At 42.8% G+C, this 15012-nt stretch overlaps 1 protein-coding gene across 1 annotated transcript in view; it reads right to left on the minus strand.

Annotated features, from left to right (window-relative positions):
• Nucleotides 1–15012, minus strand: part of LOC140551764 (retinoic acid receptor beta-like) — a 208853-nt gene that overhangs the window by 146276 nt on the left and 47565 nt on the right. The gene's annotated exons all lie outside the window — the stretch shown is intronic.

The raw sequence follows: 15012 nt of genomic DNA on the forward strand, positions 1-15012 counted from the left end.
GGCCTACTGAACTATATTCACTCTGGGTTTGGCTGAGTAACTCACCAGAAAGGATATGGTAGCTTTATCGCACTGCAAAAGCTGAGAGTGTTTATTTCCCTGATATTTATCAAATATGAGCTTTATGTCTAATGCTTATTTAATGAGCAAATTTCAATATTTATTAATAATCAGTATCAACTGAAATATGATATCACTGTTTGTTTCTGCAGCTTCTCGAAAGTTAGGGATCATCTAAAAATATATATTATTATGGGTAGCAGGGATAGTAGTAGATATATCAGCTGTAAGGTGACAAAATGAGATGTCCACGGTCACAAGCAGGGTTGGGCCTAATTTAAAATGTATTCAGTTAAGAGAACTGATTACCTGTTCAAAAGTGTAATTGTAACATAATCTGATTACTTTTAGTTACTTTTGGATTACTTCTTTTCTTCTTCTGACACATATTCAAATAAAGACCAATAAAGAAAACTATACATATCAATTCACAGGAAACTCATTCGAAACTCATCATATTTATAAGTTCATTGTAACATACTGGATGGATATGTTGGTCCCTTTCTCATAAAATGTTCAAACCTCTGGCTGAAACAAATAGCTTAGACCAGAATTCCATCTTCATCTAAAGTGCTCTAAACTGGTTTATTCTAGTCCGGTGCTGGTCTGGTTTATGCTGCTGTATAAAAGGCTACTGGCTTTTTTAGATTATGTAAGAAACTGTAAAACATGTATTTAAGTAATTCAGAAGGTCTCTTTATGTCATTAAGGGTTTATACGATTAAGCTTACAGGTTTTTGAGATGGATAATATTAGTACTAAAATGTAGTACAAGCAGTCAGCTAATCATGCAGTAATTCTAGCTTGTCTACATGAAATGCTGGAAGGTCTAATGTACATTGGACAGTGGTATTCTTTACCTTTTGCTTATATAATATATTTTTTTCATGAATGAATTTATTTTTACAGCACACCATAAAAGGCAAGCTCAAAATTAAAGATTCTCCACTGGGGGCGCTGATCAGAATCTGATTTTAGTGGAGCTGGAATAGTCCTATTTTTCCTTTTTTGATACTGACATTCAGCATACTTGATACCAACATTTTTCTATCTACTAGACCTACTGAGCTTTGAAATGATTAAAATTGCATCTATCCTGCTATTTCTACTGTTCGTTAGCAATCTGATTTCGCTGTCTTTTCGACTGCGAAAAATCACACATAATCAACACATAACAGTAATACACTTCATAGGTCAGTCACACTGTATAATTAATCTTAAAAGAACATAAAATAACAAAAATAAGGTCCAAAGGGCTGTCTGAATACGAATACCCACTCCCTTAGACAGAATCACACTCAACCAACATAAGAGTCATCCTGCTGTGTGTTATGTAGCAACAGAAAACACAACACTGCTCAGAATCTGCAGCTTGCCTGCAGATTAAAGTAGACCCTCAAGCTCAAACTACTCAAACACTTAACTACTCTCATACCAAACTGGATTAGCTGCTGAATCCTGCTGCTTCTGTCCATAACCTTTCCCATCCATACCAATAAACCTTCTCCAGCTTTAATAGTCATGTGTGTGTGTCCACTAGCAAACATCTTATGGTCTAATAAAAAGAACAAAAGAGCAGAGAGAGATCTGAATCCTGCAGAGTAAGCACTGAGAGATTCCTTTGGAGGAGTCTGTGCATGGAGAAATTAGAAATGAGGATGATACATTACTACACACGTGCGGTGTTAAGTGACACGTAGGAATATTGCACGGCAAGGTGCAAATGTGATGATCAAAAGATGGAGCCGCAAGCTCTGAAACGTCTCAGCGCGAGTGTGCAGAGCTTAACCGCTGCTCCTGCAAAAATGCAGGGTCACACAACTGTCACGGCGTTCTTCTGCACCACTATCCTGCTTTTTTTTTCTTCAACACTTTTCTACCCCTAACTCCTTCCCTCTCCCCCCTCTCCCTCTCTCTCTCTATCTCTTTGTGGAAAATGCCAGTAATGCACAATGCAAGGCTCGGGCCCCCAGGAATAGCGCATCAGCTCAATGCCAAAGCAAACAGAAGCTGCGGGAAGGAGATTACCATAATGCGGAGAGGAGAGCCCGATTCATCAAACACACAGCGATGCCACGCTGTAGCTGCTCAGAGATAGCCCTGTCCACACCCTCTACACGCCGCAAGGCCACATGCTGTATTTAGAGCAAGGCCATTAAGACCTAGGCTAAGGCTTCCGCGTGGAAAAGACTGCAAGTACATTACACTGGAGGTAATAGTCTACCATTTGCCATGACCTGCAGCTGACCTGGGCAATCTCTCCAAGCAAGGTGTTTTTCATACTGTCCGCCTCTTAATCTACAAGATCCGTGCATCAGGCGACCATCAAAGCTGGGCTACATATCCCTGCTTGCCATGTCCACTACCTCCCATCCATTCTCACCTCTTCCCCTCACCTACCAGTACCACCTCCTCCCCTCCACCACCCTGTTCTACCCTTTCCTTCTTCAACTTCTCAACTTCTTCAGTACACCCTCATCTCCTCCCCCCTAATCGTCTCCCAGCTCCACTTTCTCCCCTCTACCCACAACTACCCCTTCCCTACCCCTTCCCTATCTACCCTACCCCCTCTTTTCACACACACTTCCTCTAGTCAACGCTCATTTCCTCCCCTCTGCCTCTCAGCTCCATATTTGCTCTTCCACCTCCACCCCTCTGCCTGCCTCTCAGCTCTACCTTCTCTCTTCCACCTCCACCCCTCTGCCTGACTCCCAGCTCCACCTTCTTTCTAGTTCCAATTCCCCCCCTCTATTCTGATCTCCGCCCAGCTCCACTTTCTCTGATCCATCCTCATCTCCTTCCTTCTGCCTCCCAGCACCAACATCTTTCCTCCACCACTTCCCCTCTGCTTGCTTCACTTGCATGCTTCACTTATCCCCTTCTCTCAGCTCCACTACATCCCCTTCATCCTCACCTTTTCTCCCCCTAGCCTGCCTTTTCTTTCTTCCACCTCCACACCTCTGCCTGCCTCCCATCTCCACATACTCCCCACCACTCTGATCTCCTACCCTCTGTCTTCCAGCTTCAATTCTTGCCCTCCACCATCATCTTCCCTCCCTCCGTCTCTCCAAAGCCAAACCCAAAAGCTGAGTTTCAGCAGCTTGTTTAAAGGCCACCCACTGAGGTTTAGTACCATTTTACATAGAGAGGTGTACTTGAATCTGAAACAGCTGAATAAGCACTTTTTTATAAGCATTTTTTTCACTGCTCTGAAATGTGAATTTTAAACACCAATTTTAAAAGTTGTTTGGTGAAGCCTAGCAAGATTATGCTTTCCTACTTGCACGTGTTTCTGCATTGTAGCAATTTCATTTTTTCATGGCTAAAACTTTAAATGTTACTCAACCAGGAAATGCTGTTTTTCTAATTGCTCAGCAATTAAGGATAAAACTGACGTTTTACCGCCATCATTTCATTGGATCACAGTAACATTATACTGGGACACGTGCCCCAGACGTTTTTTGCTTTACCCACACTAAAGGGAAAAAAACACAAACTGCAAGAAAAATGCATGCTGAGATCCCCTTAATGCCAAGAACCATTTAGAACCCTTTCATTTTATGAGCATACTTATCTATGTCACACAAGATTCCACTTGAAAAGTGCTGGATGTCTCTCTCTTAAAAGATACTTTACGTGGGAAGCTGTTTGGCAATTATCTGACGGCTCAGTTTTGTACAAATCAGGCCTATCTGTGGAAAGGATCAGCGCTAAAACGCAGCCATCTGCCCAGGGTAGCCACTTAAAAACAATAATATCTACCAGAGAGCGCCAGTCGCGGCACCACAGCAGGCGACTAATCTGTCCTTTATCATCAAGTAGCTGAAGATTAGAGGAGAGGAAAAAAGGGCCCAGCACAGAGGAGTGATCTGTTCATTTAGGACCATGAAACTGAGCTGGGCATGCAGGGCCCAGTGAGTCATAATAATCCGAGTGATCTTTTCATTTCACAGAGAGAGAAAGAGAGAGAGTAAGAGAGAGACAGAGTGTGTATGTGTGTGTGCATTGATCAAAGCTCTCTTCTCTTGGATGAACCCACTCATTCGTCCCTCCAAGGGCAAGCGGCTCGGCAAGCGGCACACCGCTTAATACAGATGTTTCAGCAGTCATGCCCACCACACGCCACCATTAACATTTCACACACCCCCTACACACATGAATACTCGCTCACTTGCACTCCCACACTGTCTCCCTCGCACGAACTCCGCTTAGCCGAGTGATCTTGTACTCTTGTGGTGTATGAATTCACCAAAAGGCCAGATGTTCAGAAGCACAGCCCTCTGCTGCTTGGCCCACGCTCATGCTGCCACTGAGATAAACTCTCTACACTGCTCACTGGAATCTTACTGGCATTTCTCAGCTGTTAATCCTAATTCAGATACTACTATTTAGCAATATCTTCAGCATATCTTGTGGAGTCCTGCAGGGTTCTATTTCAGGACCAATGAAATTGATGTTATTAAGAGTTCTAAGATGTTATTAAAAGTTCTAAGAGTTTAAGTGATCTAGTGCAGAAGGTTGGATTTAGAGCAGTGAGAATTTTATTGTGTTAAGCCACAAGAGCATTAGTGAGGTTGGATGATTAGTGTCTAGATCGGAAAGACCACTCTAACTCCTCCCAAAGACCCTCCCTCTCCCCCATCATCTAGGATGATGCTAGCCAGGTGTATGTTAGCTGATGTATCCGGGCACACATTGGAGCAGTGGTGGCTCAGCGGTTAGAGCGCCAGGCTATCGATAACAGGGTTGTGGGTTTGATTCCCGGGCTTGGCAAGCTGCCACTGTTGGGCCCTTGAGCAAGCCCTTGACCCTCTCCGCTTCCTGGGTGCTGGAGTTGGCTGCCCTCCCCTCTGGGTGTGTGTGTACTCACTGCCCCTAGTTCACTAGTGTGTGTGTTCACTACCACAGATGGGTTAAATGCGGAGGACTCATTTTGCTGTACACTGACAAATATGTGCAACTTTACCTTTACACTAAGCTAAGACAGGTACTAATAGCAAAGGCACCATACATCTATGGTTTGATGCAAAATATCCCTTTATCACTTTCATCCCCAATCTAAGATTAATTGGTATTCTCCTCCTTCACATTTAATGCTCCCGACACTGAAAGGGTGAGGACTCAAGGATGGAAACTTGCCTCCTCTGACACATGCGGAAGCAGTCACCACCTCCTTTCACTCTGCACGGAGGAAAGCGCCCAGCTCTGATGCATCGGCTAGCAGACACCCATGCCAGCCAGCATCACACTGAAGTCACATGGAGAAAGCGAGCCATCTACCCAATTGTGCTCTCTTAGGCTCTGGCTGCTGATGGCAGGCAGCATGACCAGGACCCAGTAGACCTATTCTTGCGTCATAGCAGAAGAACTGGGAGCCTCTAGAATCCTTACTTTAACAGGTTCAGGCTTGTATTCAACCAGACAAAGAACCATTTAAGCTTTCATGTTTATGAGTTGTCATGCTGCACTGTATACTGTTGAAAGAAGGGTTCTTCAAGAGGTCTCCAATAAATGCAATGATGCTATAAGCAAAAGGGTTCCACTTGTTTTTCTGTAATATATAAAGCCTCCTTCGCTTAGGGTGCAGAACCACAGCTGTTACTAAAGAGTCTTTTTTAAGAGTGTAAAATAATTGAATCTCTTATGAAAGGCCCGGCATTGAAAGCCTGCTCCAGTGATCTGGTTGAACCATTTTCATTACTAGAGAGAGGCAATTCAGGGTCATTATTCCCTGAGATGCTCACACTGCCTTTCCCATGAACTGATAGATGAAATGGTGCATCAGAGGCTGAAAGAAACAAACCTTTCATTACCATCAACATGACAAGCAACACGCCACAAACTCTTCTGGTCTGCAAACATTAAAATCAGAGCTTTCTTTTTATTTCTTCCTAATGGGAGCTCTAATCTTCCTTCACAGCGTACGTCCTTTCACTTTCACATCCTGTGTTCTGCCCGCCAGCAGATACCTCATATCCCTGCACTTAGTGACCACGAGGCTGCACGTTATGTCAGCTCTTATTCTGTTTGAACTGGATATCAGCCTGGACATTCCCGGCGAGAGCGCCGGCCCCCTGAGGCCTCCGGGTGCCGGAGCCTCAGACCTCAGGGGTGGGTCGCTTTCTCAAACACTCCAGCAAGGCCGCAGTCATTGACCGAGCCTGACAGGTCGAACAAATACAGCTGTTAATCCCATCAGAAGAGAATGCGGCTGCTCTCGCGGTGAACCGGCCCCGGCCATTCAAGCTCTTTCACACTTCACACTTAACCGGCCGCTTTCAGATGCCTCTCCGTCTCCACAATGCCGGCGCAGCTCTCGCTGTCTCTTCGTGCTGATATCCGCTCTGTCAGGAGCGAGAAAGCAGCCTTTGATCACTCTTATCTCAATGCAAATGCAGGCCCCTCGGGGGGTCTGCGCGAGAGGGTCACCTGAGCGCCCCGGATCAGACGGAAGCGAGCTGAATGAAAACACATTCGATCCATGCCGCTCGCCTTCTCCATCTCCTGGCCCTGATTTTAGTCAGGCATGGCATAACAAACATCAGCTCCTCTCTCTCTCTCTCTCTCTCTCTCTCTCAGCCTCTCATTTTCTCTCCAATCCCATTGTCATTCAGTCGTGGCCAGAACAGAGCAGGGCCCCTGGCGTAGAAGGAGAAGATGGGAGAAATGAAGCATGCGCGTCAAGGCTAAATTTGTGTCATCTGCCAAAACTTGGTTCTAGCACGATGCACTCCGTTTAGCCACCTCGCCTTGAATCAATTGATTTTTTACCAATTTTCACAGTGACAGCAGGGGGGAGAGAGAGAATGAAGGGGGGATGTGACAAATGAAAAGAAAGAAAACAAAAAGTAGTAAATGAATGGTGTGTGTTTTTTCGACCGTGAGCTTGGTGGTGGTGCTTGTGAGGAAAGGTTGAGAGAAAAAAAAAAATCAAACAGAATGAGAAATGTGGTGGAGCCGGGAGCTCTGAGTGGAAAGAGGGAGAACAGGCCATGGATGAATAATGACATAGGCTGAATGACCGCTTGCTCAGACAAAAAGCACCTCTGACACCGCCTGACAGAAGGCAATGTTCGAACCAAAAACCTTTGCGAGTGACAAATCTCAGTTGCTGAGGACCAGTCAAGGTCAGGTTGCTCAGCCAGTGGTGTGATTTTGAGACTTTGAGGCTTTTATTGTGCTGTGCTATTCAAGTGCAACAGTGACTACAAATTAGGAGTTAGGATATGCTCATGAACGAAATAGTACATAAAATGTAAGCGTTAATAAAAGGTTGTAAATAAGAAGTGTAAATAAGAGGCTAATGTTGTGCCAACTGGATTCTCTGTGTTACCTGAACAAGCAATTTTGTGTGACACAATGTGGCACACAGACGAACGCTACAGGGCTTCTCTCGTCTTGCACATCAGGGGCTTTAAACACTGCTCCAACATGCAGTTCCTGATCCTAACCTTATATCTTATAACCCACTTAGAGTAATAGTGACATTTTAGTGTGAAAATTAGCAGCTGCATGTTCATAACATTTAGTCCTGTGTTTGGTCTTCTGGATTTGACTGAGGTGCGGCTTGAATGACCTGAGGTATGCACAACAAAACTAAATGCCTATTTGCTTCCATACTTCAGAAAAACACAAACAACCACAAACAACTCAACTAAACTATTTACCCACATGTTGAATTGGTTATTGAGGTTATTTTGCTTATATTGAGGTTATATTTGGTCATTTGAGGTTATGTTCATGGCTCGTTTTCCATAAGGTAAAAGGCTCTGGAATCTTTCCTGACTTTACTGAGTGAGTAAGTTTGGAATGAATTCTTTTTTTGTTAAACATACTAAACATGTAATATATGGGTGTGGGAGCCAGACCTAGGAAGACCTACGATTGATGTAAGCGTTCAATAGTGCACACAGCATGAATTCTCCAAAGAAAAACACTAGACTGGGATGCTCTGAGGCTGGCAGGCCCTCAAGGATTGAGGTGTTGAGCATTGAAACTACATTCTCTAGACTGATGGAGCTCCATCCAATACCACTGGAATGAAATGGAGTGTCATTTGTGATTCAGAACTAATCAATATCATTAAAGTTAGAAATGACAGTCACATTTTATGAATAATCCAATGAAAATGCCAACAGCTAAACTAAACAACTGTGTCGATTAAGCTTACATGACATAGACATTGTCTACAAACTTGTAGACACACCTTCCACCCATTATTGAAACAAGCCTTCATTTGTGCACACACAGCTTGTATAATTTCATAGGGGAAAAAGGGCATTGCGCTGTGGAACAGTGGAACTGCTGTTTGGGATTCAGATTTTAATCATCCACCAACAGTCCCTGTTCTGACCTCACAAATGTGCAGGTGTGGCTGAAAGCAATTAAATCCTCAAAGCCACTTTCCAACATCTAGCGTTGTCTTCCTATAGGGGTAGATACTACTGTTAGGCTGCAAAAACACCCAATTATTATCTCTGATTTCAGTAAAAAAAAAGGGTCCACAAAGGGGTGGACATACAGTGTCTAAGACCTTTTCAATTTTACAATTTAGATTCTTTACCAATGACCAATGGTTTCCATCCTGACATCTTTGTGCACGTTGTAGATGCAGTCTAGATCTCACTTGAATAACAAGCCAACAATGTCACTCATTGTCCATGTTGGGACAGGCGGAGACTTTGTAATTGTGCATATACTGAGGTATTTACAGGTCTTTTGGGAATGCACCACTGGTCTGCAAGGTTAGCGTCAAAAGGAAAACAAAGCTGTGAACTTCCTTCAGCAAATCTAAGAGCCCTTTTTACACAAACAGGCCAAATATGGAGAGCAAAAAGTTTCACAAACATCCAGTGCATGACCTCCGGCTTCGGACATCAGGCAGGTTCGGTTACTTATAGATAGTTTAAGACTTTTTAGAACCATTAGTGCCCACTCGAGCAAGTACCACTAGGGCCTAAGTGACGTCAACATCGAGTCTGAAAAACCCAAACATGCCGTTACTTAGAAGAAAATTGATTTGACTGTTTGTTCAAAAATCCAAGTACTGCAGCAGTCCCAATATAGCCGAGTAAATGCAGAATTTAAGCCGCAGCAGTGGAAAACTCCTTGAACTCTCCAGAGAGTTTTATTTTGATAGAAATGCAGAAGATCTAGTCGAGGGGTCTGAGTGCCGTCTGATCAGCACAAGGACATTGGCTTGACATATAGGAATGTCAGAAAATTAGCCACCAACAAAACTATACCCCAGTGATGGTACAACTCTGAAATATACATACATGCTTTCAGTCAGTTAAAATGGATGTTTCAGTTGTGGCATTCTCAAGACTAACTAGACCAAAAACATGTGTTTGAGATATGGCTGAAGGAGTTAACAGGCATGACACAAAGTTTAAAGAGTTTAATAAAAGCAATGTAACAGTGATAACTTAAAATATTATAAAATACACACAACTTAAGCTCAACGGAATATAACATAATCACCAAAAAAATTACAAAATAATTTGCAGTATTAATAATAGAAATCACAATAAATAATTTGTCTGCCAAGTATCATCATTTCTTTAGAGTATTTTACTGTTGCCAAGCACCCATGGACCACGCAAGTACAACTAGGACATTGCTAATGTTACAGTCACTTTATAGATTTTATAGATAGTAACATTTATGGAATTACTCCACTGCCAATAATGCTAATTTCCATTAGTATCTCTATGGAATTTCAAGTTTTTATTAACAGCAAGCTAACAGTGTAGTATGTCTCTTTTCTCCACACCGTGGCAGAATCTCAAACAGCTTCCTACTCTGTAGGTCTTAATGCCTATCGTGCCTAATGCCTATGTTTGTGTTCCATAGTGCTTAATGCAGATTTAGTCAAACCACAGATGTGTAGCTGATAAAACATTCCAGTGGCCTATTCTTTACTGTTTCATACTGCAGATTCACAGTGAATCACTGAGGAAACACTTAAATCTAACACCTAACAATGAGTATGAATGGAGGAGCCTTTAGCTAAGCAGTCCAGCTTAATTTTAGTAGTTAAGAAAATAAAAGATCTGATTCTCAGTTGAAACAAAAGCAATATTCTTACAACACACTTAACTGTCTATGCAAGCAGCATGGCAGTTTATTAACACCATGACTGCCATTCATACAGAGTCCAATTTTTGCTTCTTCTAGAAAATTCAGATCAATTTTTTTTGTTCTTCTTATCAGTGGCCATTAATAAGCCCATTAATCAAGTCCATTAATAAGCCCGTTAAGTCCATTTCAGTTATAAAAAACAAACCTTCCCTTTTTGCTAATTTATTTAAATAACTGATTTTAAACATTACATTTTTGTATGTTAAAAAGTGCTACATTTAAAAACACAGGACACATATAAGAACTTGATAACTTACAGATTTGGTTAAATCATATTTAGTAACTGCTCTCATTTCTTTGATGAGACCAACCCATGCTAACACAGAGCCTCAGTTGACCGTTTTTACTGCTTTACTGTTACACTGTGAAATCAGTGCTATATACTATTTAAAATCAACTGTTCTGTAACTGTAGAATACTTTTGCTTCTTCTTTTTATGGATTTTATGCATATGGATTTTTTATGTGCTATTGCTTGACATGCCAGTTTGCTTGTTGGACCAACAGGCAACTCTGTTGTGTATAAACAATAAAAAACTTGTGCTCCCAAGAGGAAAGGACACGTCAAAGGACATGTCCATGTAAAAGGCAATAATGCAACAATAAGGCCATCTTCGCTGATAATGCAGATAATGTGAGAGTAAAGGGGTCTGGAAGGAAAGTGCATTTTGCCTGAAAGAGCAAGCGTGCAGGTGCCTTAGAAACGGCCCCATGTGCCCCAGGAGGATCCAGGGCTTTGAGAAAGGCGGATCATGCTGAAATCCCCTCCTCTTTGATAAAGCCCTCCGGCTCTACTGTCCTGATTCCACCTTTCAAATGTTCATTAAAGCCTTGGAAGATGGGCCTGCTCTGCTCTCCTCCACTGGCTCAACGCTGCTCTTGCTCCGACCTCACTGCTATGGACAGCTAAGACCAAGACTTATATGGGATGAGTGTTAGTGAGGGCCAGGGAGACAAAGCCCTCAGGGGAGAGTGAGTGAAATGAACTCTGTGTATTGGCAGTAGCTCTGCCTTTTCTGTCAGACTCTTGATGGATTGGTGGTGTGTTGCTGCACTGCCTCTTCCACGTATCTAGAGAGATCCCCCTCCACTGGAGGAAGGTAAAGTAGTCTGACAGACTCAAAGAGAGTGTAAATGGGCTACCACTGTGCTCAAAGAAAGGAGAAATGGTACCAAAACCTGCAACCACCAAGGTTGGGTAGCTGATTGATATATAGCCAAGTCATGTTCTGAAGGGAGGCTATTCGAGTCCACCAGTCCCAATGTTGCTGTAGAGTCAGGCTTCTGGCTACTAGTTAAAGAAACAGCTAGTAATTCAGCGAGTGTGCTGCCTTCTCCCGCTGATCCAGTGTCTGTGATTCCTTCTGAATCTGCTTGTGCAAGCTTCACTGTGTCTGCCCAGAGCTTTTCCTTCTCTGGCATCCTGTATGTCCCTCTGGCAGCCTGTTTTCCTGGCCTACATGTCGTGTTGTGGCCCCTGCTTTCTAACCCAGAATGTCCAGGATTGCTCTTCCTGGTTTTCATAAGTTTCTGGGCATAGGTAACTGGGCATCAATTTTGTTGTTTCAATGAAATACAGTGAATTTAGATTTAATTGATAAGGATTTGTAGGGTCAGTGCACACTTGTTGAGTAAACCTTCCCTTTGGACTAATCTTTTTGAATCATGCCCATCTTCAAAGAAAGGTGAGTCATGTAGGCGAGTCTGAAAAATGACCCTCTGCCTCCTAGTTATGCCTTCAGACCCCCTGTCCCTCATTGGCTCCAGCCTTGCTGTTGCCTGAATCTGCTGCCCGGACCATTCCACTCCTGCTGCCGAGTTCCGAAACTGACCATTTCTCCCAAGCAATGTCTGGAGAATACAGTTTCAAAGCTGCCCCAACCGCATTTTCCCCTTCTACTTTTTTCTCCGAATGCTCTCCAGGTTTGGCTTTGGCTTTAGCTCCGATGGTCCCAGCATCCCCGGCCCTTCCTGTGCTGGCTGCTCTAAACCCTGTGGTCTTTGCTTCTGTTGTCACTATGGTCTTCAGCTTTGGGATTCCTGTTTGTTGTCAGTGCTGCTCCAGTTGCTCCAAACCCTTCATCCTCTAATGCCTCTAATGCTCCTCTGGCCTTTATTGAGGAAGCTGGTTTACGACTACCAGCTCTTCTCCCACTATAAAGTATCTAGGTTGTGTGATGAGCTGCCATCCCTATGGTTATTTTCCCCATGTGGTATCTTTGCCATATCCTTTCCCAGACTTTTCCAGACATGACTGTCCTCTCTTAAAACAAGCCAAAACAAATGCTCTGCTGCTTCCCATTGTTACAGATGCAGTTTCTACATTGTTGAAAGTATAAGATCCTTGAGGAACATCAGTTTGAAACTGTAGAGGAACATTTTAAGGTGTGTTGAGGAACCTTGAAAGAAAATTTTATTCTAAAAACCTTATCTTGAAGGTTCCTCAAAGCACCATAAGAGGTTCCTCTGCTGGTTCTTTCAAGTGAAAGAACCTCCAAAAGTTCCTCAAGGATCTTATACTTATTACAGTGTTGTTAGTTTCCTGATAGACCAGAGCCATCTTTAGAATAAAACACTTCACGCATTTGCATTAGTTTAACTAATTTAGGATTTTCAAAAGATTCAACAGAACCTGATGGAAGATTATATAAGATCTTTATAACTTCAACTAAATTAGACACAAGTTACAAGGCTGCATTTGGAGGTAACAAGCACAGATACCCTGCTGAGCTCAAAGGGAAAGAGGAACTCTATCATATTATTTCCCAAATGAACCACTTAGAGTGAAGGACATTGGCATAAGAAAAGATGTTCTATAGCAAAACAATACCAGCAACCTAAACAAGTGATTATACAATGTAAACAGAAGGCTTCTTTCTCTTGACTCACAGACTTACAATCTGCATTTGAGAGTTACATTGCTCTTCTTCGAGTGGCTGGCGGCAGCAGTCCTCAGCTCCCACAAGTATATTATGAAGCTGACCTAATTTCGCTGGCACTCGGTTTGCTGCGGGTTGTGATATGGCTGCTTTGTACTTTTTATTTCAGCTTAAATAATTGATTCAAGCCACCCCATTTTCCTATAATATTACCCATGAAGTGGCAGTTACTGATAGACTCGTAGCTTGCGTCATTATGAATTCAAAAAACGATCAATATGGGATCACTATTGTCTTGTAGCCTTATCCAAATGGAAAGGAGTAAGGAAATGAAATCCCACACACAGCCACCCAATCACAATGACAGGAAATATATGTCAAGCAAAAGGGGTTGAAACTTTGCAAAGAAAAAGTTCACAGCATGTTCCAGACTAGTTTAAGCGATCACTTCTCTCTGTGTGTCGTGCTCTTTCTCTCTCTCTTGTGTGAGAGATGGAAATCCTCTGATTTATCCATGCATTGCACTGCTCATTACCTTACATGCCCCTGTCAGAAAACTGTTCTGCTATGCAAGCACGCTCTGTTCACACACAGCCCCATTTCAACTCATTTCAACTCCGTCACACACACTTTAACGTAAGCGCATTTACCCATCACCCTTTCTATTCATGTATACAACATTCAAATACACGCTTATATACAATATAACCATCCTCATAATCTTATACACACAAGATATTCCCAGATAGCTCCCCTCCCCACCCCTCCCAACCCCCTCTCCCCTCGCTTCCTTCACACTCCTTCACCTGTATATACCCCCAGTTCGGCGCCTGAAGACTTATTCTGCAGTCTCTATTGTGTTTGACACCTCGGCTTGGCTGTTCCTCCTCTAGCCGGGCTGGGGATGAAACATTCAGAGCAGGCACCTGGCGCTCGGCTCCACGGCTGCTGCTGTGATAACAGCCTTCTCGCTCTAATTAAGCCCCAGTAAGCTCCTCTCCAGCTGCCTGCAGTGGAAAAAGCCTCTCCGAAAAGTGCTGCGCCTGCCGCTTTCGCACAGCTCCTGAAATATTAAGATGCCGCTCGTCAAAGCGGCCGGGCCTAGGTGAGCAGCTGCTGTCTGCTTTTCAACGCCTTCATATAAATTGAATGGCCATGGCGGCCTGTACCTGGGAGTGGGAAAGTGAGTGTGTGGTGTGTGTATGTGTGTGTGTGTGTATGTGCACACTACCTCGGGCAGGTATACGATGGATTTATTCCAGAGGTATGTGGAACTTTCTATTCAGATGTTGATGAGTGCCACATGGCTCTGTCCTTGGGCCACTGTTTTTTTGAATAGGAACAGATGGAATAAACCAAGCAAAAAGCATTTAAGAGTTGCATTGATGTTCCATTGCTTAGAGCCCCAATTAGGAACTATGTTATAACTAGGAGGCTGATCTTCGTACTGCAACAACAGCAGCCTGTGAAAAACAAGACTCATTAAAATGTAGAAATATGTGTGTTTGTGGTGTGTTTATGGTGTTTTCTATTACTAAACTCACAGCTAATCCTGCAGCAGTTGCAGTTCCATGCTGGATACTTGAGAGTACAGCAGCCAAGAAAAAAGGAAGCAAGATAGTTGGTATAATAAGAGAAATGCATTATTAAATACACTAAAAAGATTAACTTGTATGGAGCCTCTAATGACGTGGTGGTTATTTATAATAAGGTAAACAAGATAAACATTGTGAGAAAAATTATATTTAGTAAAATCAATATATTGAAGACACAAATAAAAGTATTGGTGCCATGAGATAATATAATAAGATTATATAAGGCCACAAATGAATAAACTGAGTCAACAAATGAACATATTGACGCCACAAATTAATATATATTATATTATATTATTATTATTTCTAGCAGCCGCAAATTAATTTACTGAAGCC

Source organism: Salminus brasiliensis, chromosome 3, assembly GCF_030463535.1.
Source record: "Salminus brasiliensis chromosome 3, fSalBra1.hap2, whole genome shotgun sequence".
Taxonomy (NCBI): Eukaryota; Metazoa; Chordata; class Actinopteri; order Characiformes; family Bryconidae; genus Salminus; species Salminus brasiliensis.